Here is a 26,100-nt window from a genome sequence, read left to right as displayed (position 1 = left end):
AACATGTGGCCCCAAAATGTAGACAAAAAATGAGCAAACATCTGCATTATCATACTGTTTACCAAATGCTGAAATCAAAGTCCAGCCTATGCAGTATTTCCGCCTTCTGTACCCAAAAAGTTTGCTTAGTTATTACACAATTTCACAAAAAACAGATAGCATGTCAGTTTAGTCACATTGAGTCTTCTTACTCACCTAGTGATTATTTATATCATTATTGGACACGCAAAAAAAAAAAAATCCTAATCTGATGAGGAGGATCTGATTTCTTTTAGTTGTGGATTCATCAGTACGCGTACCTTCTCAGCCTGGATGCATTACTGCGTGTGAAGTAACCTGCCACGAATAGGGTACCATGTACCAGGGTGGCTCTGAAACACCCGGGCTGATCCCTTACCTGTAAAGACCGAGATCGTACCTGCACACTTAGAAACAATCACATCGTTGCATGGGGCCATAGTACATGTGATTGTGGTTTAACCTTTTAAAAGAGTTGGGGTTTTAGGTTCTATTAGAAAATGAAGATACTGTCTCTAGGAGGTTATGGCTAATTTTATTACCATAGTAGATGTGAAATCCTGAGAACTTTGAAGCATTCTGTAATTCAAAGTTTTATTGTTTCCTGGAATGAGACAACCATTAGAAAATCATCTAGGTAGATTAACACTTTCCTGTCTTGCTTCTTAGAGCACTAATGACTTGATCTACTGACACAGTAGACGTTCCTAATGTTCCCTGTTCAGTTGAAGTAGGGAATTTCTTCTAATTTTGGCAAACGATACGCTGAGAGACATGTTACTTAACTCACACTGCAGCTATAAATCTGCTTTGTAAATCTTGCACTTTTTGGGAAGCTTATTGCTAAAAGTTTTGCTTCAGAAGCACATTTCAGGGGTTTAGATTTAATAAGGTTAAAAACCATCTGAGCATTTTGAGACTACAAAGAAATAATATATCTGTAGTGTCCCTTGCGATAGATTAGAGACAGGACTTGGTTGCGGTAATGAATATAAATGGGATTCTTTATTAAAGCCACTGGACACAGGCAGGACTGTAGCGCTCTGCTCTCCAGCTCCCAGGCTAACTGCACACAACCTATGCTTTCCAATAGCACCACAGAAGTCTGTCCCAAATCCTGGCCTAGATTCAGCAGTTTGGGAAGGGATTGCCAACCTCCATGAAACCTAGCTGCTTAAACTGTTCAGCAGTGGGAACAACTTGCAGAGCATCGCCTGCCAAGGCTTGCACAATCCCTGCATTTGCATGCACGTGAATTAAACAATGAAAAGGCTGGAGATTCAGCAACTGGGAACAGAAATATCCTCTGTGCAAAAATCTTTCTTTTCCTTGCAAGTTTGATGTTAAAAAGAGATCTGGGACTTGGAAGCCTTGGCATTTAATTTTTTTAATGCCATTTGAATTACAAAACTAACTTGAACAATAAATGTAAATACTCAGTGCACAGAGGCAGTCACCTCTCCCTATGACATTATAGTCTTACTCCACGTGGGTTTTTTTCATGGAGGCTGGACAAGGGACTTAATGCATGTATATGGTCTTTGTACTGAGTCCAGAGCAGGCTCAAGGCATAGACAAAGTAGGTAATGTCTGATCATCTGCTCTGCTTAGGCCAGAGGAGAAAGGAGCAGGCTCCTGCACCCTGAAAAGCCCATTCCTATAAATGCAACCCTTTCCTCATCCTCTTGCTGCCCAGCCAAGGGGGTCAAGGAGTCGTAGCCCACTGCCTGGCAGGCAGAAGGAGCAGGAATGTCCCCCCCTCACAGTCTGGTTGCCCTCATCCTCCCAGGCCAAGGTGCAGAGGGGTACGTGCAGAGGCTGCCCTGTATAGAGGGGACAGCCCCACGGTGGAGGGGAGGTGGAGGAGGAGCGTGTTGGTTGGGTCAGGAAAGGTCCAGGCTGAGGGTAGGTGGCTCAGACTGGCTGGGGGAAACTCTCTCCCACCTCATCACCCTCTCTTCAAACCTCACCAGCTTCTCCTGACCTTTCTGTTCCCTCTGCCACCAGGATGCCTTCTGCCCCCACGCTGCCCCCGCACACCCTCCTCGGGCAGAGGTCCCGGTGCTCCTGCTTCCTTGCGGCAGGCACAGCCCACATCCACACCCACCTTCAGGGGTTCAACCACTCTTGAGACATTAAACTTGGAGGTGTGAATCCCCTTTGCAACATGTTCATGATGCTGTTATCAGACCTTACCATTTTTAACCAAAGAGCAGCAAACACGGTGCCTTTTCCTTATTATCTGAGAGGCAAGGGAGAATGCTTTCCCTGCTCCCACTTGCAAATTCAGGTGAGCCAGGTCCTGGCCCGAGGAGTGTCTGCCAGAAACTCCAAGATCCCTCCACAGAAAATAGACTGCTAAAGTCAAACACGTTGAGCTCGTCTTCAGAAACTTCTCTGAAAAGGGCTGTGGCACAATTTTTCTGAAAGGGATTATGCCCTTGTGCCCACATGCATACAGACACAACCACACACCTTCCCGGGACAAACCTCCAGAGCCCTCCTTAGCAGGAGACTTATCTGGATAAGCAGGGGAACGTCGGATAGGTGTGGGATCTCAGGATATCAAGAGGTGAAAGGGCGATACTGCTTTCTGATTTGAAGAGCTAACTTGAGGAAAGCCTATGATCACATCAGTGGGCCACATGTACTGAGTGAGTGTTGCACATGTTTATATATTAAACATATGTGGTTCTTATTTCCTATGTTAAAGGAATACAGTTTGCAAGCATAAGGGTGCGTTGTTATCTCAAATACACGGTTAATGTGAATTAAGGGGGCTTAAAGATTCCCATGGTCTGATGACTATGAATACCTGCAACAATCCACTTTGATGTAAAAGTTTCTGCCCACCTTTGAAATGTCTGTCTCGCAACATTGGTGTGCGACCTGGGATCATTTTAAAGGCTCACAGAAATGGCCAGGGCAACAGGAACAATAACAGCACCCTTTTAGGAAAATACAGGAAATCTTTTCAGCCAGATGTACTGCAGCACTGGGGCCACCATGAAAGTCTCACAGTTAAAGAAACCTCACAACAGCTTCTAGGCAAATGCCAAAGGGGATCATCACATCTTCTAACACTTCGTCTTGCATTAGAAACAATTCTTGCTCAAGGAAGAAAAAAGAGCCAATAAAGTGTTCAAACTTCACTGCCTTACTGGATTTTTGTTGCCTTTTGTTATTTTTTATTACGTTTACAAGCTTTTTTACAGTGTAAGGTTTTAGCATGGTCTATGCTTGTATATAATTTGAATTTTTAAAATCCTTGGGGCATCATGAATTTAACAAAATCCTTCAAGAATTAATAGAGGTTTGTCTGGGGACAGATTTTTCTCTGAACTGGACTTTCATATTTCTGTGCGAGAGGAAGTAGGCTCTCCTGTGCACCTCATGACTGGGGGATCTGGATATGAAAATGTGGGATTTGCATGTTGCAAACATTGCTCATGACAGGGTGCAGGTGCACGGCGAAGGGCCAGCTTCAGCTTGCAGCCACTTTGAAACAGACTTCCTGATTTGCAGGCCCTGTGAATGCACTTTTAAATGTCAGGTCGAGGCTGGGAGGTAGGGATGCTTTGGGGGTTAACATCACAAAATAGTGACAAAATCACTTTCTTACTTATCTGATGGAGAGAAGACCATGGTCTTTGAAGCAGTGAGTGTGGTGGAAGGCATTCAGCAGCCTTCTCTTACTCGTACAGTGTTGCTTGTTGGTAGGGTTATCTTACCAAAAAATAAAAAACAAACCAAGCAGCCAAAACCTGAGGCTCCTAAATTAGAGAATGCACATTAAAATGCTGGCCAGAGGCTTCTGATTTGTATATTCCCATCTCCTCCTCCCTCTCTCTTTCCTCTCCAATACTAGTGCTGTATTGAGTTGGAAATGTATAAATGTTACATGTAAGATGCAGCCTTACTGTTGCATCTTTATTCAACATCAACTTCCAGATGGGAACTATTTTTCATGGTTCATAAAGCCAAATCCAGCTGCTACATTTGGACCTACATAAGGAATCCACATTTTATTGCCTTAGCAGTGCATATAAAACAATTGCTGTTGTTTCGTTAGTACTGGTGCACCTCACATTTCTCAATATATTTTAGATATTTAAGTTTTTAAAACTGTATTTTATAGTTGCTCATTTAACTGTGCACCATAACGAGATCCTGCTTTTACAACATTTTCCAGATATCTAACATAACTGAAAGAAAAACGATCTTGGACAAATGGTATTCAATATAGCAGCCATATATTCAGTTACTTACTAAGAGTGTTCAGACAATTTCCTATGTAAACCACAATGATATTAAATACTTCTGGAATCTCAGCTTTATTAAGAGACAGGAAGTGCAAACTCAGGAGCCTCTCCCCTCCCCCTCGGCTAATCTGACTCTTTGATAGTCATGTGTTAGGAATAACCATGGAGTTTCTCCGAACAAAAAATATTCCCACAGCTAAGAGAAAATTAACCCTTGCAAAGCCTCGAAAGAGAGAGTGGAGTCCATGTGTTCACAGAGAGAGAAAAAAATCATCATTAGGGGGAAGTTTATACCAGCAGCAGGTCTATACGACACCGCCAGCTATTATACGCAAGCATAATTCATTTGCATTTTAGATGGTATTGTCAAAGCAACTACAGCACATCCATTGCAGAGGAGAATTATCCAGCCTGGCAAAATTAGCCATCTTTGTGCCTCTCTCCCTCGCCATAGCGGGGAAGCACTCTGCAGTCGCTCAGTCATGTGTGCTGGGGATTTTTCTCCTCCGCACACAACTAGCAGATGTCAGGCTGTTTGCTAGAAAGCAAACAAATCCCCACAAAAAGCGCCGAGGTGGGACAGAGAGAGTTAACGCACGAGTATGACAGGGAAGCAAGTTTGCTGTGAATTGGGAAGCACAAACTATAGTAATCCCCACCCTGCTGAGTGGCTTCCCCAGAGGTCTGATACAGTGCCAAAGCCTCTTACGCATACTGAGACAAAGCTTATTTCAAGCAGAATTCAGCTCCTGAAGCCACCATACTGCTTCCTGACAGCCTCCAATTGCACTGCCTCTGTATTTGTGTTTCCTGCTGTTTATATTTACTTGTTCCCAGAGCCACAACAGCTACAAAAACAAATAGTTGCTATTTGCAGGGCTCTGTATCAACACAGGTAAAGTGCTTCGCTTCCCTTTTAGTTTTACAAAGATTGTGCAAATAAGCTTTTAATACTTCAGAGAGATTAATTTGTTAATTATAAACCAGTTTAGCAACACATGCTAAACAATTGGACATATAATCAGTATCCTTGTTTCAGAGTATTAGTGCGGCTGAGGCAAAAGGTTTTTAAACTATAAGGGCTACACAAACACTCCCTTGATTATATTGCTATTATTTCCCCATTCCACTGAGACACAAGCTTGAAATATTACTTTTTTTTTTTGTCAGATCCCTGTGGATGCTCTCCAAATCTGTGCTGCTGTCTCTTTGGCCTCTGTACAGCTATTGCAATGGTGTCTGATTTGGGTAATGGAGATCTTGTTTGATATACTTATTTAAAGGATCAGCTTAAGGAAGCCTAAGAGCCATCAATTCTCTTAATTAACTGCAGAGAAATGATTAATGCTATAAATATGGAATTGATCAGGAAAAAATTATAGTATGTAAGATTTAATATGAGTTGCTCGACCAGTATTAAAGACATTAAATATGATAAATCTGGTCCTGGGTAAAGTGTTCATAACTACCTAAGTGATTTATGCACCTGAGAGAATTCCCACCACCAGATACCAGGGCTGTTAGGTTTCTAAACGGAGCTGGGCAGTGCTTTCCAGGCAGAAAAAGTTGCTTTTTCAAAATAAGAAACTCCTCAAGGAATAGGTCCATTCCAGCAGCATTGCACTTTCTAAACCAACCAGAGCACAAAAGTTTCAAAGCATTTTATTCTAGCCTTATCTGAAAAGAACATTTTCATTTTAAAACAGTTCCATTTAAAATTCATTTTGTTTCATGCACATTGATGTTTTATATAATGCAGATGTTTCATTTATAAGAAAATGTTAAAAAATACAAATTATTTTGATACAGGTCAGAAGATGGGCCTCCAAGCCTTTCCTTTCAGAAGCACCTGTGCTAAGTGTTCCCCCTGCTGAAAAAGAAGCAAAGAAAAATATTGGGCAGGGGGCAATGAAATTGCCATCCCACCAATTCCCCTCTCTTAAAACTGGCTCCCAGCAGCAGCATGGTCCAGAAAAAAACCCAAACCTCAGGCAAGCTGCCACTATTGCCTTTGCACTTCTTAAATATCTGTCTGCTTTTTATTTCTTCACTGTCTATCAAAACGTAGCATGGGCATAACTACTGAGCAGCTAACCTGCGCACCCAGTTTTTGTGATTCCCACTTGTCACCTAAACCACATCTAAAGAGCTTTGTGGTATGGCAGCGCTCCCTGAGGTACTGCAGTCACTTTGGCATTGTGCAAAAATACTTCATGTTTTCTGTGATGACTGTCATGGTCCACAGGGACTCAGAGATGGGGAGAAGGGCAGGCGGAGGGAAGGAACAAGGCAGCATGCCAGAGCACAGCCCCAGATCAAGGACTGCTGGTAGAAGTTGCTGGAGTTACCCCCCCATCCTTCAAGGTCTGTCACATGACAAATTGAATTAAAAGCAGAGGCAACAAATCCAGTGACAAGGTAATGCCACTTACTTTTATGGGCATCTAGAAATTAGTACTTTTAGAACTCAAGTATGCAGCATCAGAGGCACCATTTTTTTTTTTTTTTTTGCTTTTTATAAAAGCTAGCCTCGCAAATCTTCCCCTCCACCCCCTGCCCCAGTCCCTGAGGATGAGAGTTACAGAAACAGCATCTCCCGAGACCATTTCCCAAGAACTCTGTGCCTTGGTCCACAAGAAATACAATGCCATATCCACCCACATCTGATGAGCAAGACATCCTGGAGCACAGTTTTTGGATGAGATGGAGAGACAGAAATGTCACTGCATTCATGTACAGAGCATGGATCCACACATGAAGGGCTAACTTCCATCCCCAGGGAAGCTGCCTGTACTCTTCCCGGTCTCAGTTCTGCATTTGCTTTTCCCTCAGGATTACTCACCACCCAACAGGGGTGGGAAGATCTGTCAGAGATCAGCCTTCCTCTGGATGGCTGCACGTAGTTCTGTGGCTCTCAGAGCCTGTCCACAATCTGCTCACCCACCGCTGCAGCCTCAGCGTGGGCAGAGTGTGCAGAGGAGCCAGCAGGAAGGACCACCGCTTGGCTGCCACTGGGATGGAGAGAGAACAGGCTGAACCGCTGCCTCTGCCCAGGGCTGCTACCCATGTACAGTAAACAACAGGTAGAAGGGACCACCGCAGCAGCCAACAGCTTCAGAGACGCTGGCACCCTCTGTTCACTGGCACGAAGCAAAAGTAAGGAAATCTGAGACATTTTCCAGCCTCAGCCTGTAATGTGATAGATCTCCCCAGATCTATGGAGGAGGCATGTGTGTTGGCTGGTGGCATAAGCCACAGATGGATGTGAAGGAGAAGAGAGGTCTCAAAAGAGGGAAGTGGCTGAGTGTACTAGGGAAACTACAAACGTTCAGCTCACCTGAGCCACTAGCTGGGGTAACATGGTGATTGTAAATGGATGGTGTGTTAGAGCACATCAAAAGCTAGACGTTGAAGAGGGGGCAGGTGTATCTTTAAACACTCAAAATCCATCTAAACTCCACATTTAAACAGTCTGAATACAGGCACTTAAGAGAGCAAGACTATCTTCAGAAAACTACAGAACTAAGGCTCCCAGGGCTCACCGACATCTCAGCAGCCAACACACTGAGCAGAACCATCCGTTAGGGACTGCTCTCCATCAATGCGTCCCCATCTCTGTGACCCCCCACACTGTGGGAGAGGGGACAAGCAACAGCAGTGGGGTACCACAGAGCCAGCGGTACAATGCATTTCAGTGGCTCCTGAAACTGAGGTGCCTAAGATTTGAATTTTCCATTGGCTCCTCAGGCTTGTTATAATTTCAGGGGTGAGACCAATTTAATTTTTATAGAGATGTGTAATCCGCCATTTCAACACACTAATTGAAATAGGCTGACATGCAGCTATGTGCCCTACGAGTCTTCCAAAGCACATGTCTTGGCACTTTCCACTAGAGGCTAAATGACATGACTAGAAACTGTACCAGATCCTCTATGTTTACAGGGCTCTGCTTCTACATTAGTATTTTGATTGCTGGCTTTACCAACAAACACCTAAGCAGCAGAATCCACTTGGAGAAAATAATAGAAAGCAGAGCTGAAAAAGATTTTTAGAGGTCAAAAATCAACTGTACTTACGCTATTTTTGACAAACGATTATTTAACTAGTTTTTTAAGTCCTTCAGCAGAGGAAATACACACATTTTCCCAATGCAATCTGATCTGTTCTTTAATTACGACTTTCATAATGGCTAACCTAATTTTTTCTTGGAGTAATTTAAGTCTATATTTTCTTACCAATTCAAAGAAAAAGTGTTAATTAATTAATTAATTTCCTCTCTGCAGCAACGTTCTACATGTTTGAACAGTTGTACTCCCTTCTGTACACTGTACACAGCCCTCATCCTTCTGTTTTCCATGTCAGCTGCTCTGACCACTTGGCTCAGGATTCTGTTTTGCTCCACATGCTTTTTGGAAAGTAATGCCCAAGGCTTGCCCACACTGAGCAAGCTAGAAGGACACATACACCTGTCTTCCAGGTTATGCTCATTTAAAAAAGAAAAATCTCAGTAATACATTTTTCTTTTTCACAGCATCCTTTTGTTGAAAGCTTAGGTACAGGTTGAACCCACCATAACTTCTTTATTATTTTCTTTAAAACCAAATATTTTGCTCTGCATTCTGTATTTCTGCAGCTGACTTTTCCTCTGTGTGTACAGTAAGTATCTTTGACTTTCTCTCAACAATGAATAACAGTTTTTACAATCACTTCTCCAATCTGATTTCCATTTCCACCCTTGAACGTACCTGCAGCTTTCCCAGGCTCACATTCTTTGTGGATGTCATGAGCCCACATGTTTCTCACACCCAGGACACTACTGACACTGATCAGTGTGACCAGACTGCAGCACAGCATCCTGCTTGGTGCAGGTTTCTGTTTGAGCAGCGTCTTATTGATAACTGATCTCCAAGTATAGTTTTCCAGCTGGGAAAACACCCATCTTATGGCAGGTTTCATCAAGACTATGCTTCTTTAGTTTGCTTATGGGCTTATCAACAGAGTTAACAAAAGAGGGAGAGGTGAAACAGGGTTTGAGGTACTTGTTTTTTCTATAAGACATTAAATGAGTCTTGATGAGGCATGTGTGAATAGTGAAACAGTTTCAGAAGCCTCACTTAAAGCCAAGTTATCTGACCATGTTACCAGACCAGTACAGCTACTAAGAATATCAAAGTGACTTCAAGCGACATGAAACTACAGTCCGTACAGATCCTGCAGAGCCTATTACAGACATGTAAACAAACACAATGATGCGGATGTCATCCATCCAAAAGATGGAGGGACAGAAAACTAGACATCATACAGAACTTACTGACACTCAGAACTTGCATGGTTCCATTCCAGCTTTTCTCTCATTATTAATCTTGCAAACTCAGTCTTTACTCCTCAGGATGTGAACATGTCATGGATGTTGTGACACGAATCTTCATGTGGTTTCCAACACTCCATCCCTCCTATTTCTATCCCACCTTTCAGGGAAATCCATGGCAGACTAAAATACAAGCCAAAGTTACTAATCACCTTCAGGATGTTTTTACAGAGACTTTGCATTTGATTGGAGCTTCACAACAGAACTACCAAAAGCATGGATAGATTCATAACCTTTGCTTAACATTGAGGTATGTCTTTCTTAAACTACCTGTCTACGTGGTTAACTATAAGGGAAGACAGTAATTCCATTAGGAAAATTATAAATTACACTTCTGAAAAAGCCAACACTTGAGAAACCATTGAGCCTATGGTTAAAGAGTAAAGTCAGAGATATAAACTAAAATGCATACATTGGGAAATAAATTCAGTAATTAATGTGAATTGTAAAATCTTGTTTTACTCAATGAGAGCAATTACCATTAAAAATTTTCATTATTCACATTTAAAATACTAGCAATCTAACAGGCCTTTAAAACATCTAATTATCTTTTCAGCTGATATAGTCATTCATTGCACAATTAAAAAAGAAGAGTTTACAGGGGGAAAAGCACAGTAGCATATTAGGAGAATTTCTTGGGTTGATCTCCAGCCAACAGATTTCAGTTCATTGCTCAAACTGCCAACTTCACAAAATTCAGATATGGTATCTCAGTTTCACCTATTGCCTTTCTAATGAGCCAGCCATGAATTTCAGATCCATATGTTAGTTTGATTTCTGTAGGATCAGGCTGAAATCTATGCTAGGCAAACTGCTCTAAATCACAAATAGAAAATGTTCACAAGAGTCCACCTCAACTCCTTGTTCAGGACATCGACTGTACCCTTCCAGCTCCTGTTTCATTTTCTTGGTGTTTCAAGAGAAGAAAAGATTCTTTCTCTTCAGAAAGAACCAATATCATGCATGTTCCTGTTTTGCAGCCTTTTATCATACCAACTTTTTGTCTTCCCTTCTGTTTTGATCCACCCTTCCATGATGATGATGTTTACCTTATCTGTTCAGCAGCACTACCACACCTAGTCTCAAGGTCCTCCATATTTTCAGAATGAAACACTTTTTTCCCAAAATTAACCTCATAGTAAGTGCAAGATAGTTTTGGTTATACCTTGTCAATTTGATATGTGCTGGTACGTGAAAAAGGGTCTCTATGAATTCACAGAAAATGAGAGCAAGTAAAACACTATCTACATAATAGCTCCAGGAGTGGAAATAAAGGCCTTATTTTACCATAATGGTCCTTTAACCCTGCTTTCATCCATGATTTTAATTTCATTTGAGTTCTTCAAGATATCTTGCATTCCTACATGTCTCTCACACTGTCAAGAAAGCATTCTTTTTGCAAAGAGAAGTGCATGCCTGAAACGTTCTTTCCCCCCACTGGGGATCCACCAAAGTACATTCATTACCTTAAATTAAAACGAAACGCTCAAAAGTAATGTATTCAGGGATGTGTCTGCAGCAATTCAGGGTGGCAGATCGATTTGAACCTGCACATGCAATATTTCTGTACATGAAAGATGCCATGGTCCAACGGAGCAAGCAGGCTGCTGAAAGCATGAGGCACATTGTGTCAGCTGCGCACAGAGCTCACGTTTGTGTCAACAGGAGCCACTCGCATGGAGGGGCAATCGCAACCTGAACCAGGGCTTGCCAGCTCCCTCCTCTGCCTCTCACTGCAGAGGGCACGACAGCGTGCATGCCTGCACATGCAGGAAGGGAAGAGAAAGGGGAAAAGGAGAGGAGAGAGATTCAGACCATCTAAAATGGGAGGAATAAATAATTACCTACCTACTAGCCACAGAGGCTGTGCGATTTACTGCAACAAACATGGCTCACTTTCCTGAAAAAATACAGAGCCAGATGAATGTGAAGGGCCAGTAAAACAAAAGCTGATGGGAGCTGAAGTGAAAGGCATGAGAGGGTCAAAACCAGAGTGAGCAACACCAAATATTTTTTGTTGTTGTTGTTGTTATTTCAGCAGTATTTCGGACTTAGCACTTCATGTCTCCTCCCAGAGCATTTCAGCTCAGGGGGACTCCATGGTGAGCCACAAAGCAAGGATGAAAACACCTGGCTGTACAGGAGGGCGCGGGCACCCAGAACAAAAACAGGTTTCCCTGCTCAAAGAAAAGTTGTCCTACAGTCTGTTACATTAATAGCATAAACAAATGTCTACAATCACCCTCTCTGCTTTGAAAGAAATAAGGAAAGACCTCTATGAAGCTTCTTGGGAGAGAGACAAGGAGGGCAGAGCAGCTTCCCTCTCGCTCCTCTGACTGATGTCACCATTCCTGTGGCCAAAACATGTTTGTTGCTAAGCAACTATGTATATATCACACTCTTCTGCTTCCATTTGGGATTTAACATATGCATTTTCACTTTCATCTCTGATGCATAGTTACATTTGTTTGCAGTGGGTGCCAGAGTGAATGGAAGCTGTCCAGTATGGGATATGCATAAGAACTGAAAGGCGCACACAGTGATTTACCAATGTGCATCATTGTTTCGCAGCATAGTTCAATGGGAAACCTACTGAGTGCCATTCACCAGCAGTTGGGCCAATTTTTTCATTCAGGATTGATGCTGGTTGCTATATAGCAGCTATTGGTTCAAGAAGTGCAGTTCTCAGATGTCACGAAGTAACAGTGTGCGAATAGTCAGACTGGTAATTATTGCAGATGGATTCTTTCTATGATGATAAAAGAGGTCCGTTCTTTCATCTGGAGTTTTGCATTTTATGCATAAATCCACTTTTTCCTACACCTCTCCCACTTACTTGGCAGGCAATAAAAAAAATCACCTTTTCCTTTTGAATTGCATGCAGATGACCCAAATCAGTGGCACGCATCGCTCGCATTTTTCTATGAATCAAATCTAAAAAGATATGAAAAGAAGGTAAGGGGAAAAAAGGCAGGATGTGAGAGTTCATTTATATTATAAACACTCTGTAGCAGAAGAAAAAAAAAGTCAGTTTTAAAAACCACATGTCTATTACCCTGTAATGAAATTATAAGAGAATGCTATTAGTCATGTCTGTACGTTTATTCACATTGTGAATTCAATAATTAAATTAGAAGATCTGACATGGAGTTTACTAAACAAAAATCCACGCTGTAACAAAAAAGAAAAAGAACAGGATATTGCTAGCTTCCTTTTGGGTTTAGTATTGTCTCTATTAATAAGCATTAAAGAATAAAACACTGGAGGAATTCTCGGAGTCTAGATGATTTGGGTTTTGTTATGCTTTTCAGTTTAGCTTAATTTCCCACTGGAAGCTTCTCTCTAAGTGCAGGCCTAGGATCATCATCACATAAGAGGCAGGGGGTGGGGGGGAAGAATCTTAAGCTGAGTTTGCTACTGTTTTTTCCTGCTTTCTCCTCCCTGGAAGCTGGGACAGGAGAGGGAGCGCAGAAGGGAGGCAAGGCAACCTTTACACCAGCCACAGTTGTTTCACAACTTTGAGGAAAGACTGAAGGGTTTTTCTTTTCCCTGAAGCTCAAGAAAAATGAGCTTATAAAAAGGAATATTGTATGAAAGTAACTTGCTTGCCCATTCTCGTATGCATGGATTCAGGGCTATCACAGCTGGAAGAAAAACTTCACTCTGGGTGTGCGTTGCTACAATGAGTTAGGGTATAGTAACTCTCTCCCACAGCATCCTCTTCCACTCAAGACAGTGATAATTCATTCAATGTTATTTTATGTGCCAGCCCCTTTTACTCTGTGAATTTTCTGCACCCCGAGTCCATACTGAGCCTCCGGCTGGAGCACTGATGGCAAACCCACACCACGGGGGAATGCCTGTTACGCTGCTGGAGCAGAGAAAGCAGGCTGTACTGTAAGCAAGAACCAGGTCCAGCAGTTAATGAACAAAATTTGCTTTACAACAGAGATAATTTAAAAACAACCAACCGTCCTACACCTTTAAACTGTCCCCAGTTAGGAAGCAGCTGCTGTTTGAAAGCTGCCTTCACACAGGACCATAGGCATTTAGCACTTTCCCGCTAGTCTTGGTGCTACACGTGCAGCTCTTCAGGTAACAGAATTTGTGACACACAGACATTCACCTTGAGCCAACGTTTGCACAAGTCAAAGTCTTGTCCAAGAGCCACAGAAACGTCTGTGCTTGCCCCTGCCCCTGCATGCACACACACTCCAAAGTTTGAAATTCACTGCACAGCTGAAGGACTGACAGCAGCTTCTGCATTTAACTTTTGATCTCTGGATATTTTTCCATCCTTCGAAAAAGCACTGCCTTCCTAATTCACATTCCTGTTGCATCTGAGTCTACCCAATATTAAAAGAGTGTGGCTTAGAGGATGGTTTATGATAATATGTACATTTGTATTTGTGCCACAATCTCTACGAGGATGATCAGGAGTAGGTTTATTAAATAAAATATATTCTTGACCTCACAAAATATTTTCTATTCTTGATTTTTTTTTTTTAAGATATAGTAAACAAGAAGTCATTTCAGTCCATGATGTTATTTTTTAACCAACTGACCAGTGTCTTAGAAGGCAATTTAAGTTAGTACCCACAGTGACACGACCAGGTCACAAGAACAGCATCCTTGGTCAGCAGCTGAAGCAGCTGCACTGAGGTTATTCCAGAGACACATCAAAAACTGACATCCATGCTTCGCAAACATATCCTTCTCTTCTCCAAACCAGCATGTCACCTACTAATAAAACGTACCAGTAATATTTAAAGCACTGGTAAGAAGTACTATTTCTTCCATTACAGAAGTCATCCTGAAATGTTCAGCTGAAGAGATGATTTTTCATTGTTCTCCCCCAGAGTCTACATTTGGAGACTATTATGAAACGCTGAAGCTAACACAGATGCACACATTCCAGGGATTCATGCAAAGTCCTGCCACTGCAAGTCCAACTGAGGCGATGAACCTTTGTGGACCTTCCAGGAAGCTTGTGAATTTTGTTGCCAAGTTCAAACAGCGCTAAAATACATAAGGAAATGAGATCCCATGGTATTTATACAAATTCCCATGTCAGACATAAATGACTACCTTTGTCTACTGTTCAACAAAAAAAACACTTGCATGAATCCTTCCCAAATGTAGAAGTGGTTATACCATTACAGTGCTAAATCTGGCAAAAGGTACAAGAAGTATAAGTACTGAGACCAGTTTGGGGAGGGTAGAGGGTCATGTTGTTATAGTGCATTTTTTAATCTGTTTTATCTGCTCTGAGCTTCTTTTTAATATATATTTAGAAATATATCTCTAAGATACAGTCACATAAAATCAATTATCATATACTACTCTAATACTAGTTGTAACTCAGCAGATATGCAGAGTAGAATGCTTTTTGTTGCTTCTTGTGTCTAATTTTAAAAGAATTCCGACAATTCATCCTACCTTTAGGAAAATATTCATGAAGCAAAACTGGCAATAGAAAAATAATTATTTGAAAAACATTATATGAGGTGAGTTGTTGCTTCCCTACTGGATGCCAGTTTAAATTGAGCTAATTTGTTTTACCAGTAGCTTAAGAAAACCCCAGCACAGCAGCATGACAATTATATCCAGGTGCAAGGACTTAATTCAACAAATTCTAGGTGGATCCTTCCAGTCGGCTCAGTGGGCCCCATCCTCAGCTGTGGCTAAGAACAGATGCCCTTGAAAAAAAAAAAAAAAAAAAAACCTCTGCAATCACAATCCATTCAATCCTTGAAAACCAAAGCCAATATGAGTCCAGGAAAAAAAAAAGAATATAAATTATATTTCTATGTCCAGAGTATCAATCGAGGCATGATTGAGAAACAAGAATGTTTGAGGTAAGACTCTTTTGTGCTACTGTTACATTACACATGTAAAAACAGTAGCTCATCTGCAAAATATAAGAGTACGGTTCACCAGTTCTCTAGGATTTAGAAGTGACACCTGAAAAATCAAAACCATAAACCTAGCATTCTTAATTTGGGGAACAATTTAATTAAAAAATTCAAACTGCAGTGCTTGCTGTTTTAATTAGTCTATGTCTTGGCATAATAAAAGCTAGAACATCTTCAAAGGGAAGAACTCAGGGCAGAATTCAAGATAAACAAGTGTCACATAGGTATAGATTGTAATAGAAAAAAATCTAGATTTGTAGGGGGGGTGATTTTTCAGAGCCAATAATTGCACAAGTATAGTAATTTTCAAGCTTTGTTTTTTGACAGGCTGCAGTAACACACTAAAGGTCTGGCTCCCACTCAGACAAAACTTACACCAATTTCAAACAGAAAGATACTTCTGTAACACTTTGTTTACATACCATTTATTGCATGGGTTAAGACTAGGAAACAATTTATATCGAAACCAAAAGTCACATGCTTATTTGATAATTGCTGAAATACTCTTAGATGTGTACATGTTTTACTGATTTGTGCACAATGTACAGTTATAGTCGATTATTAGATTAGGAGGAACAGCAATTAAAGTTCATAAATGCATTTGTATCTACACACATTGTGTATGTGTGTGGATGCATGCCTAAATGGATAAAGACTAGTTTTCATGCAACTTAGCTTTATTTTGTTACCATTGTGTTATTGTCACCATAACTCATGTATTCCAATTTTTGAGTAATATTGCAAAAGATATTTTCCCTCCTACAATTTTGCATTCAGGAATTTACTAAATACATCCCAAAAACACAGCATTTTGTGTTGTTATGAATTTCAACTTTAACTAACACTAATTAGAGGTGTACCAGATGACTCTGATTAAACTAGTGGGTAGTGCTTATTCAGATTTAATGTGAGCAATCTGGACATTTTGAAAAACAGCCAAGCTGGGCTCAAATAAAAACCTGCCAAAAATCCAAACTCTGAATTCAGCCAGGCATGTAAGACTGGTTCCCATGAACATTAAAAATAAAATTAAAATCAGTTGGAAGTCTTGGTTTCCTTCAAACGAGAGAACACCCTCCCCATACCCTCAAGAAATATTTCTGCCTTATACACTCTGCCCTTTTAAAGCCACCTCTCAGCACCCAGAACAAAATGGGGAAGATGAACCAGAGAGAGGTTATTGTTTTTGTCGAGAATATCAGCTCCGACGTTGTTGAATACTGGTTTCCTGGTGAGGGTGGAGTAAAATAGGAAGAGGGCAGCTGCCAGTTGAAACACATTTTCCAAGACTGTCATCCAGAAATCAAGAGACATGTTTTTCACTAGCTTTTAATTTAAAACACACTTTATAGAGACATATCTTATTCATCTGAACCTTTGAACATCTGATGTAAGGTGAGATTTAGGAATCAAATATAGAGGACTGAGTTTTCTGCTGGTGTAAGATGACATAACCACTTCAGATAATGTTGTGGCTGCCTATACCCACATTTGGATTTTATAGATTTCCGTCCTGTCCCCCCCATATTGTTCACTTCCAGTGCATGTTTTCTATTTATGCTGGTGTTAACTTGGAAAGAAAAATCAGAATCTAACCCTCTGTGAGGCAATGTATCTTAACAAGAGCCCAGGTAGAGTTAAATCCATCTATTCAGGTAAGTTTAAGCAACATGAAGGTCTGGGATCACAATTCAATGGGTCATCACCTCTTCTAGACATACCTCCAAAATGCATGTGTTTGAAGAGAAAAACACTGAAGATTTAAGAAAAGGGCTACTTTTACACTGTCTGTTGCTGTACGGTACAAAGTACAGAACTCCTCCAGGTGAACTTATTTTCAAAAGCTATATTTCCTTAAACCAAGATGCCTAGAGATGAGTAAGGAGAGCACAGATGGTAATCCAAACTACCCTGTGCTTATTAAGGTTTGCTAAGGAGGTCAGATACTTAAGATGTTTAAGATACGTCTCCTATTGGGGAACAATCAAACTACTGGGTTTCAACAAAATTTTTCCTAAAATAGGTTGTTTGGAGAGAAAAAAAATAAAACCTCATCAGCTCAGTTTGGTTTTTAAAAATTACTGCTGGACTTTTTTATCCTCTATTTTTAAAAATAAATTGCACCCCTAAACAAAAGGTAAGGTCTTGCTTTATTAAATATGAAATTTTTAAAAATTTTCCATGTATGTTTTATACTTAATTTGAATGGCAAGAGCATTGAGTCTATTGGAGAATCACCACCATTAAACCTTTTGGTTCTGTATGCAAGTATCAATACAAAATTGTACAGATATGAGCATGGCTTTTTTTTTTTTTCATCTGCAGTATTTTGTTTTACAAAGTGAAATTGCCCAAAAAAGTTTGGAGTTGAGAGTCTCAAAAAATCATGCTTACATGAAATTATATATAAATTCTAATCCTGGTGTGAAAATCCAGCTGTAAAATAAGAACATTTAAAAATAAACTAATATTTCTAAAGTAGGTTTCGTCAAAAATAAACATAGCTTGTGTAGGGTTAGGTTTTTTTAGTCATTAGTGTAACAGCCTGCTGAAAAAATGTTTTGGAAATAAAAAATGAAAAATTGCTAACATTAGCATATGATTAGACAAGAACTCACTGTATGTTTTCCTGATCAACTGCTAAAATATTTTTAGCATTGTTTAACAGTATAGTTTAGCAGCATAATTTTTTTAGCTTCTAACATTATTCCTAATATCTATTTTAGCCTATATTTCACAATGGCTGATTACATCTATAATCATTATTGGTCATTGGTCATTAATTTATTTCAGACTACATACCTCTGTGGGCAGTAATTACTGCACAGCCTTCAAAAAGATATCATTAACAAAATGAGAAGATAGAAAATATGTTAATTACTATAAATGTTCTACTGGTTTCTCTCTGGAAAGAGCATGCCTGGAGATTAAGATCACACTTAATTTTTTTCCTAGACAATGCCATGTAACATAAAAAGATCAGAAAAATAATGAATGTTACAGGGCCAGGAAAAACAGCACTTCCAAGTTTCATTTTAAAAATTTTACAATAATGTTGATGAATCAAAATGAAAACAAATATTTCTTTGAGTTCAATTTCCAATACTTCCAGGCAAAAAATCCTGATATGTCAAAGTGGGGAAAAAGCAAGAATTTTGAGACACTTGGGTACCTGGGTTTGACCTTGTATTTGCAAATTGGAGCCCTGTGTGTCTAAGGGAAGTCCACCACCACTGAATCCATCCACATACGATTTTATCTCTGAGTAGTTACAGTGAGTTGCCTGCTTAACCATCGTTATGGGCCTTTTAGTAAGTTTTCTATAGATAAGAGTTCTTTGTATGCTCTTTAAATAGAAGGCTCTCACTATTGAAAATCCTGTTTGTCCAAACTCAGTAAAAACAGTTTCCAGACCAACTTTTCCAGCAAGCACTAAGATTTGATGCAAAACATTATTTTAATCTGCTACATGAAGCTTTGCTGTCCCATAGCTTAGAGTTCAGAACTGGCTGTTTTCAAAAGGTTCAGAGCAGGTTTCAGAAAAAAAAAAAAACACCCAACACTTCTTGACTCATTCTTAAACACAAAAACTTTTTTGTGAATTACTACAAAAAGACAGGGAATATATTTTTCTTGTTTTCCCTTAAGATACCATGATAGTTATGCTTCAGTTTCTCCTGCAACATTGTATGAGATAGCATGTTATAGAATCCTTTGATTTAAATCTTAACCTTTCCAACATAAAACATGCATCCACAAACCATAATCTAAATGGGCTTTTTCCTGCAAGACTGATGCCACGCATGGTCTTAGTTCATAGCCTGGTGCAGACACTTACTTCTTATTCATGACCTATGAGGCAAAAAATTTGCCTGTTGAAAGTGTGTGGATGCGCATGGTGAGAGTGCTGAGAGAAAATAACATTGCTGGAGATTCAGTTTTAAATGTGGTCATAGCTTTGAACATAAAAAAACTTTTCAGGTTTCCCTGGGAAAAAAATTATATTTTTTTTCCAAATTGTCTGGGGAAGCAGGAAGGGAGATGATATTTTACACATGGTCTGGACCATATCAGCAGAGACAGGAAGGTAGAGGGTGGCTCTGTATCTACAAGAATTCCCAACCAAAAACTACAGAGTTGTTCTGAATTTACGTCCCTTGGATTATACAGAAACTGGATGTGTGAATGCCTGTGAATAAGAAAGCAAACAAAGCCTCATGATTGCTGACATGGATGTGCAGGATTCATGTGAACCAACATTTGCCAAGGTGGTTTTTGAAGTATTTATCTAGTTCTCTATGAGACACCCAGAGTGAATACACTAAACTGAAAAAATAGTTTCCCATACAGCAGAAGTAAACACTCCATGGATATCCCACTAGAAAATGTACCATGGCACAGCACGTAGTGTTTTGTAGGCCATTGTGACTCCCTTAATGCCCTTAACAAATCCATAAATTGGATATGTAACTGTAACGGAGATAGATCAAAAACTTAACTTCATACTAAGAGTCCAACTTCCCTGCAAAACTGAGCAGATTAAGCACCATTCGTTGGTCTCCTTTCTGACAGATCCATACTTGAGTGGATCACATTGACTAAACATCACAGGCTAGACAAATTCTTAGCTTTTGAAATAACTTCAGCTCAGTTTTTAAGCTCTTTGACACAGCAGTCAAAACTCTGCTAACATGATTTACAGTTAAATTAAACATAAAAACACTATCATTAAAATAACTGTGATAAGGTTAAGACATAATGCCACATATGCTTTCTAAAGGCAGCCAAAGATGTAAACACTTGGGTCTGTGGTGCCCAGTCAGTACAGAAATGTAACTATGTACACTGTGCTTATGCAGCATGCATGAGCTGCAGGCTTTCAATATTTTATAAAATATTCCCTTTCCTCAGCTTGACTCCCTTTTTACCACATTCACAATTATTTATGCACTTTATCTGTTGATGTTTTATTTTAAATGTAAAGCTCTAGTAATTTTTCTGTGCCATTTCTAGAAGTAACAAGAGAGATCAGCATAAAGTGGTTTGATTTTGAGAGTATTGCATAGCCAATAAAATCAATTTATTTAGTGAGAGTGGTAACACAATATTGTTTGCAAAAAAAAACTTTTTGTACTTTTCAAGAAAAAAATAAAACACTTCCCCTAACAAACATTTCTTTTTCCAAAGAACGTTATCAAAATGTGAATGGAAGACATTATATTCCTCTAGACACATGCCTCACAAACCACCTGGTATATGATTAAGGCATCTGGTAAAATAAACCTGATAATTCAGATACAGTTTTAGTAGTCTGACATCCTTTTAAAAATACTTAGTTGGCCTTACAGATACTTCAATCTCCTCTCAGGGAGGAAAATTCCTCAAACAAAAAGCAAGAGCCTTGAATACACATTTACTGTCCCAAATTATCTTTTCACTAATATCTCAAAAATACCTTGGCTTATGTCCTGTGCATCTGGTGAAAATATGTTTTTCTCCAGTTATATTTTGTCAAAAAGTCCAGTTCTTTGCATATTAAGGAGGAACGACCAGACTTGGAAATAAGTTTCTTCCTTCCTTACACCTCAAATCTCTGCTCATTTTCAACAGGTAAAGTAGAACATCCTGCAATGCTCATGGATATTATCAGCTGGAAAAGGTTGTCATAATAATATATTACTAGCTTCTTGCATGTATTTTTCATCAAAGCATTTTACAGGTGGTGTCATCATTCCCACTTCCTCTAACAGAGGAACCAAGATACGGGATATGATAAAGATGACACACTTACAGGTCTGCATCAACATACGCTAGCAGAGAATCTCAGATACCCTTTACATTTTCTAACTAAAAGCATAAGTGGGAATCATCAAATAAGAATGAGTGCCAAGACAATCTTCACATATACAGGATTTGAGCCGAACATCACAAAGGAGATGACTGAAGTCAGGGAAGCCTCTCTTGGAGAAAGCAAAGACAGGAAGAGAGACCATCTTCCATGGGGCTCTTTTAACGAGTGATGAAGGTGAGGACCAGTTCTGATCTACCCTCAGTGTGAGGAAGACATCACAGCTTGCTACAACTCCCTCAAAACACACTGTCAGATGTTTTCTGCCCTCTCCAGTAGCGTCCAGCTCACTGGATGGACTTTCTAAAAATCTCTGTCTTTTCTAGCAGATGACATTTTGCAGGTCTCCTCAGATTTCCACAGCTGAAGCTAAGCATCAAACATTTCAGCAGTAATATCATCACAGTGATGTTTAAGGACCCCACGCAATGAGGCACTATTTTAGCGTGCTGCATTTTTGTGCTCATCTGCGCTTTGGAAGACTTGGAAAATACCTCAAAAATTATCTTGAATCTGCTTCGCTCCCAATGAAACCAAGAGGTATTACATCATCCTTCCCCACTTCTCGGCATACAGATTTCCCTTCAAGTTCCTTCAGTGGCTTCCCCTTCACCTTTTGTGTCATGTTCTAGTATTTCATCTTTACTTCAAGGCACTGCACTCTACCAGTCCTTCCCATGTGTCAGCCCTCCTTTCCGCATCGTAAACCTCCCACTGGCTGTGCTCTTCTCACACCGCTCTTCCTAATGCTTCTTCATAACCTTCTCTCATGATTTTTCTTAAGTGCTGCCACTTTTACACCAAAAATATGTTCCAGCTCTTGAGCATCAACTACTCCTTTCCACTGAATTATTTCTATAAAAAAATTCTCTCCAAAGCTTAGGAAAAAAAAGGATTAGATGTATACTGCAGAAAGACACTTGGGGGTTTTTTGTCTGTTTGTGAAAGCTGGACTTGATATAAAGCTTAAAACAATTGCAGAACTACTGAACTTATAAAATATGTTGAAAGTGAAAAGCAAAGAATGAATGTCAAGATAATACTTCAGGAAAAAGTTACCAATAATTGAGGGTACTGCATTACTAATATGGAGTTTAAAGTAATGTATGTTGGAAAAAACAGTGCCTGCTCCATGTGTAAAGAGTCATTGGCTCCGAGCTAATCACTGTCACTCAGACATGGAGTCTTGGGGTTATGATAGTGCCATGAAAATTTCAGGCAAGTGCTTGGTAACAGAAAGGTCATTCAGATTTTAGAGATAATGAAGAATGGAACAGAAAAGAAAAAAAAAGATGACATCTATTATTTCTCTGTACAAACCCATGCTTTTCCTATGCTTTGTAAACTGTGTTTACTTATAAGCCCTCCACCTGGAAAAGTGTCTTAGAACCGGGAAATATGCAGAGAAGGGCCATGAAGATGAATGGTTTCTATACAAGGAACGACTCAGTCAGCTAAGGCTTTTCATCCTGGAGAAGAGACAGCTTAGGTGAAAAACAATGGGGGTTCACAAAACCATGAGTGACCATGAGCTACAGAAAGATGAATTGCTCATTGCCTCTTTCAGTACAGTAACCAGGGGCCAAAGGAAGCTAGCTGATCCCAGTTCAAAACAAACAAGTAGTTCTTCGTCCATATGTAACAGAGTTATGTAAATCCTTGCCAAAGATGTGGCAGAAGCAAAACTTTACTGGGTTCAAGGGCAGGCTTAATAAGTACTTGGAAAAGAGGTCTGGAGAAGGTTAGTGAATCGACAAGCCACAGTGGTCTTAAAGTCCCTGAGCCAGAATCGTTAGAAGCCAAAAGAATACTCAGTGGATGAATTTTATACATTTGCCTTGTGTATACCATTTCATCTTCCCTTGACATCCAATTTTGGCCACAGTTACAAAAAGAATAATGCTAGACAAGCCCTCCTCCTGAACTACTGCAGTTACTCTTACAAAAACATTTCTGAACATTCTAGCAAAAATACGTGGGACACTTCATGTTTCTGAGCAATGTCATGTCTTGAAAAAGCATTATCACAAAGGGAAAGAGGGTGATGCTTCACTGGGCTGTGCTGTGATCCAAGGGTGACTAAGATTTTAATAGCAGGAGGCAAACTCAGAATATAAGTCGGTTTAGAGATAATCTCGCATGTACAAGACTGCTTATCTAAACCATTCCTGTATGGTAGATCCAATTTGGGTTTTACACAGTTTAAGGCTGACTGGCGCTCTCTCAATTTTATAATGGATTATGTCTGGGATCATTCAGAAACACACCGAATCTAGGTGAACAATCCCGTGGCTCTGAGGGAAGCCAAAGGGTGGCAAGGGAGGTAGGTGCTTGTCCTGCGTCCTCAAGGCTGCCCAAGAGACTGGCGTAATAAGGTGCTGCCAGTGACCTTGTTGAAAATCTTGGCCACTAAACAAGCCTAGTTACCATCAACAGCCACGTTACTGCTCAATGTTCTGTTTGCCACTTAAATGAACAAGTACCATCTCCTTTCTTGTCACATACATCAGCAGGGCACCCTGTCAGGGATTAATAAAGAATAATCCAGCAATAAATTATAGCCAGAGAATCTGGAACAGATTTCATGGGGCGATGAGACTTTGGCTAGCATACAGCACTCACAACACTTGGAACATCTCCTGTGTCAATGATTAACACTTCGCTGAGCATTCTGAATACATAGGGTATTTCATGGGCAAGAGCTGACCTTAATGAGGGCAAAAGATAAGTGAGCTTTTCAAATCTTAGGGGTAAAAATGGACTGAGAAGCTTTCAACCATGACAATATTCTGACTCGACATATTGTCTCTGCAGAAGCAGGACTTCCTACAAAAATCCCTTGTGAAAGCTTTCAAAATACCAATAACAGCCAACTTTTATATCCCTTCTTGACAAACTACCTAGAAAAGTCTTGGAGCATGTGTGTTGCTGTGAGAAGATGAACACATCCAGGACTTCAATAAGTTCAGGGAGCATGCCTGTAACACTGAAAGAGGTGCTAACTGGAAACTGTTCAAATATGACACATTACAGCAACCTCTGAATGTCTTGCAGAACACATAGGTGAGGCTTGTGGCTCTTTCCTAGACTTGTGCAAGGCATCCCAGAGACCCTTATTACTTATATGAGGAGTGTATAACTACTAGAATGAGGTGCTAGACAAGAATGGCATTGTTTTAACTATGGGAAATCCTTCCTCAGACACAACATGCTATTTAGATGGACATTGCTGAATGAAGGCTGTGATATCCCCTCTCTGGATTCACATTTCAACTACAGCAAAGTTACTGCCAGAGAAGTAACGAGTGGATGTAACTAATGGCTGGAATATGCAGACCATTTCTAAAGTACAGTAAAAACAGAATATATAACAACATACTGCAATATTCAAAACAAGGTGCTGTTTGGTGTTAGTGCCTTACATTTATGTAGAACTTCTTACCCTGAGCAAACCCTGTTTCCTTGGGTAAATTATCATGCTTAAACCTGGAGGCAGATGGAAGCAATGCAGTAAAGGTGAGGGAGAAAAAAAACTTGTTAAGGCTTGTTCTTAGAGAAGGTACTATGATACCATTGCTGTTCCTATTGAACAGGTTGCAGATTTCTGACAATACTCTGGATCAGAGATAGAAAAAGAAAAGAGAAACCCACCCTGAGGCTAAACCAGACACTGATAAACCCTGTTGTCAAAAGTAATCAAGAGTCCAAGGAAAATAAACAACCCTTGTCCTGCATTCAACTGAAAAGCAAGCTAAGAGGTACATTGCAGATCTGCAAATCAAGACCCTGAGATCTCACCCTTCTCTATATATAGGCAAGGAGATTTCCTTTGGCACCCCCCCACTGCCTTATTCCTTACTCCTGCCCACACCCATCTACACATCATTTGCTGTGCTTGGCTGAGGCACATCTTCCATCCACTGATCTCCCTTCAGTCCAGGCTTTTTTGCTGACCTGACTTTAGATCCAGGGAAGAGCATCGCCAGGCTCCATTAAAAGTTAGAAAAATAAATTATTTTAAAAAAAGAAAGAGCACTCTTTTCCCTCAAAGCAATGCAAAAATCCTTCCTTCCCTCACTTGACATTCAGAAGAAAACAAGAACGTTAAGTATTTACCCAACTAGTCATTCCTGCTCAGGTCTTCTCACAGCTAAAACATCCACCCCAAATCACCTCCTTCTCTGAATCACGGCAGGATTTAGAGTCACCCTCTGGTACCCCCCCTTTATAGACTGGCGGGTCAATCAATTAAATCCCCACAGCTGGCTACCCTGAAAATCCCTGCACTCAGTTCAGGCAGCTGTGGCCCTTCCTCTAGCAAAATGGAGATGATTAACTCCTTCCCGGCCATCTCCTGGACATTGGTTTTAAAACCCATTTCATACACTATAATTACCAATCAAGCACTCAAAGCCCTTAAAGCCTGAATATAATAAAAGCTGAAAAAATGCCCAAACCACTACATTATCTCTGCTTAATATTTTTTTTCACTGCAGAGACCTAGTATATTAATTTCCATTAAGAAACTAAGTTTGATAAATATATAACATTATAAAAATAAAATGTAATTAGCATGTAGCCTTGGTAGATGTAAACTTACTGGTACCCAGGAGTAATAGCAGTTTATGTGAAAACTACAATGTTACCATAATTATGAAAATGAATGTATAATTTATGCACAGAAGACAG

The sequence above is a fragment of the Falco rusticolus genome, chromosome 13 (genome assembly GCF_015220075.1).
Source record: "Falco rusticolus isolate bFalRus1 chromosome 13, bFalRus1.pri, whole genome shotgun sequence".
NCBI lineage: Eukaryota > Metazoa > Chordata > Aves > Falconiformes > Falconidae > Falco > Falco rusticolus.
The sequence above is the reverse complement of the archived record's forward strand: the minus strand, read 5'-3'. Positions refer to the sequence as shown.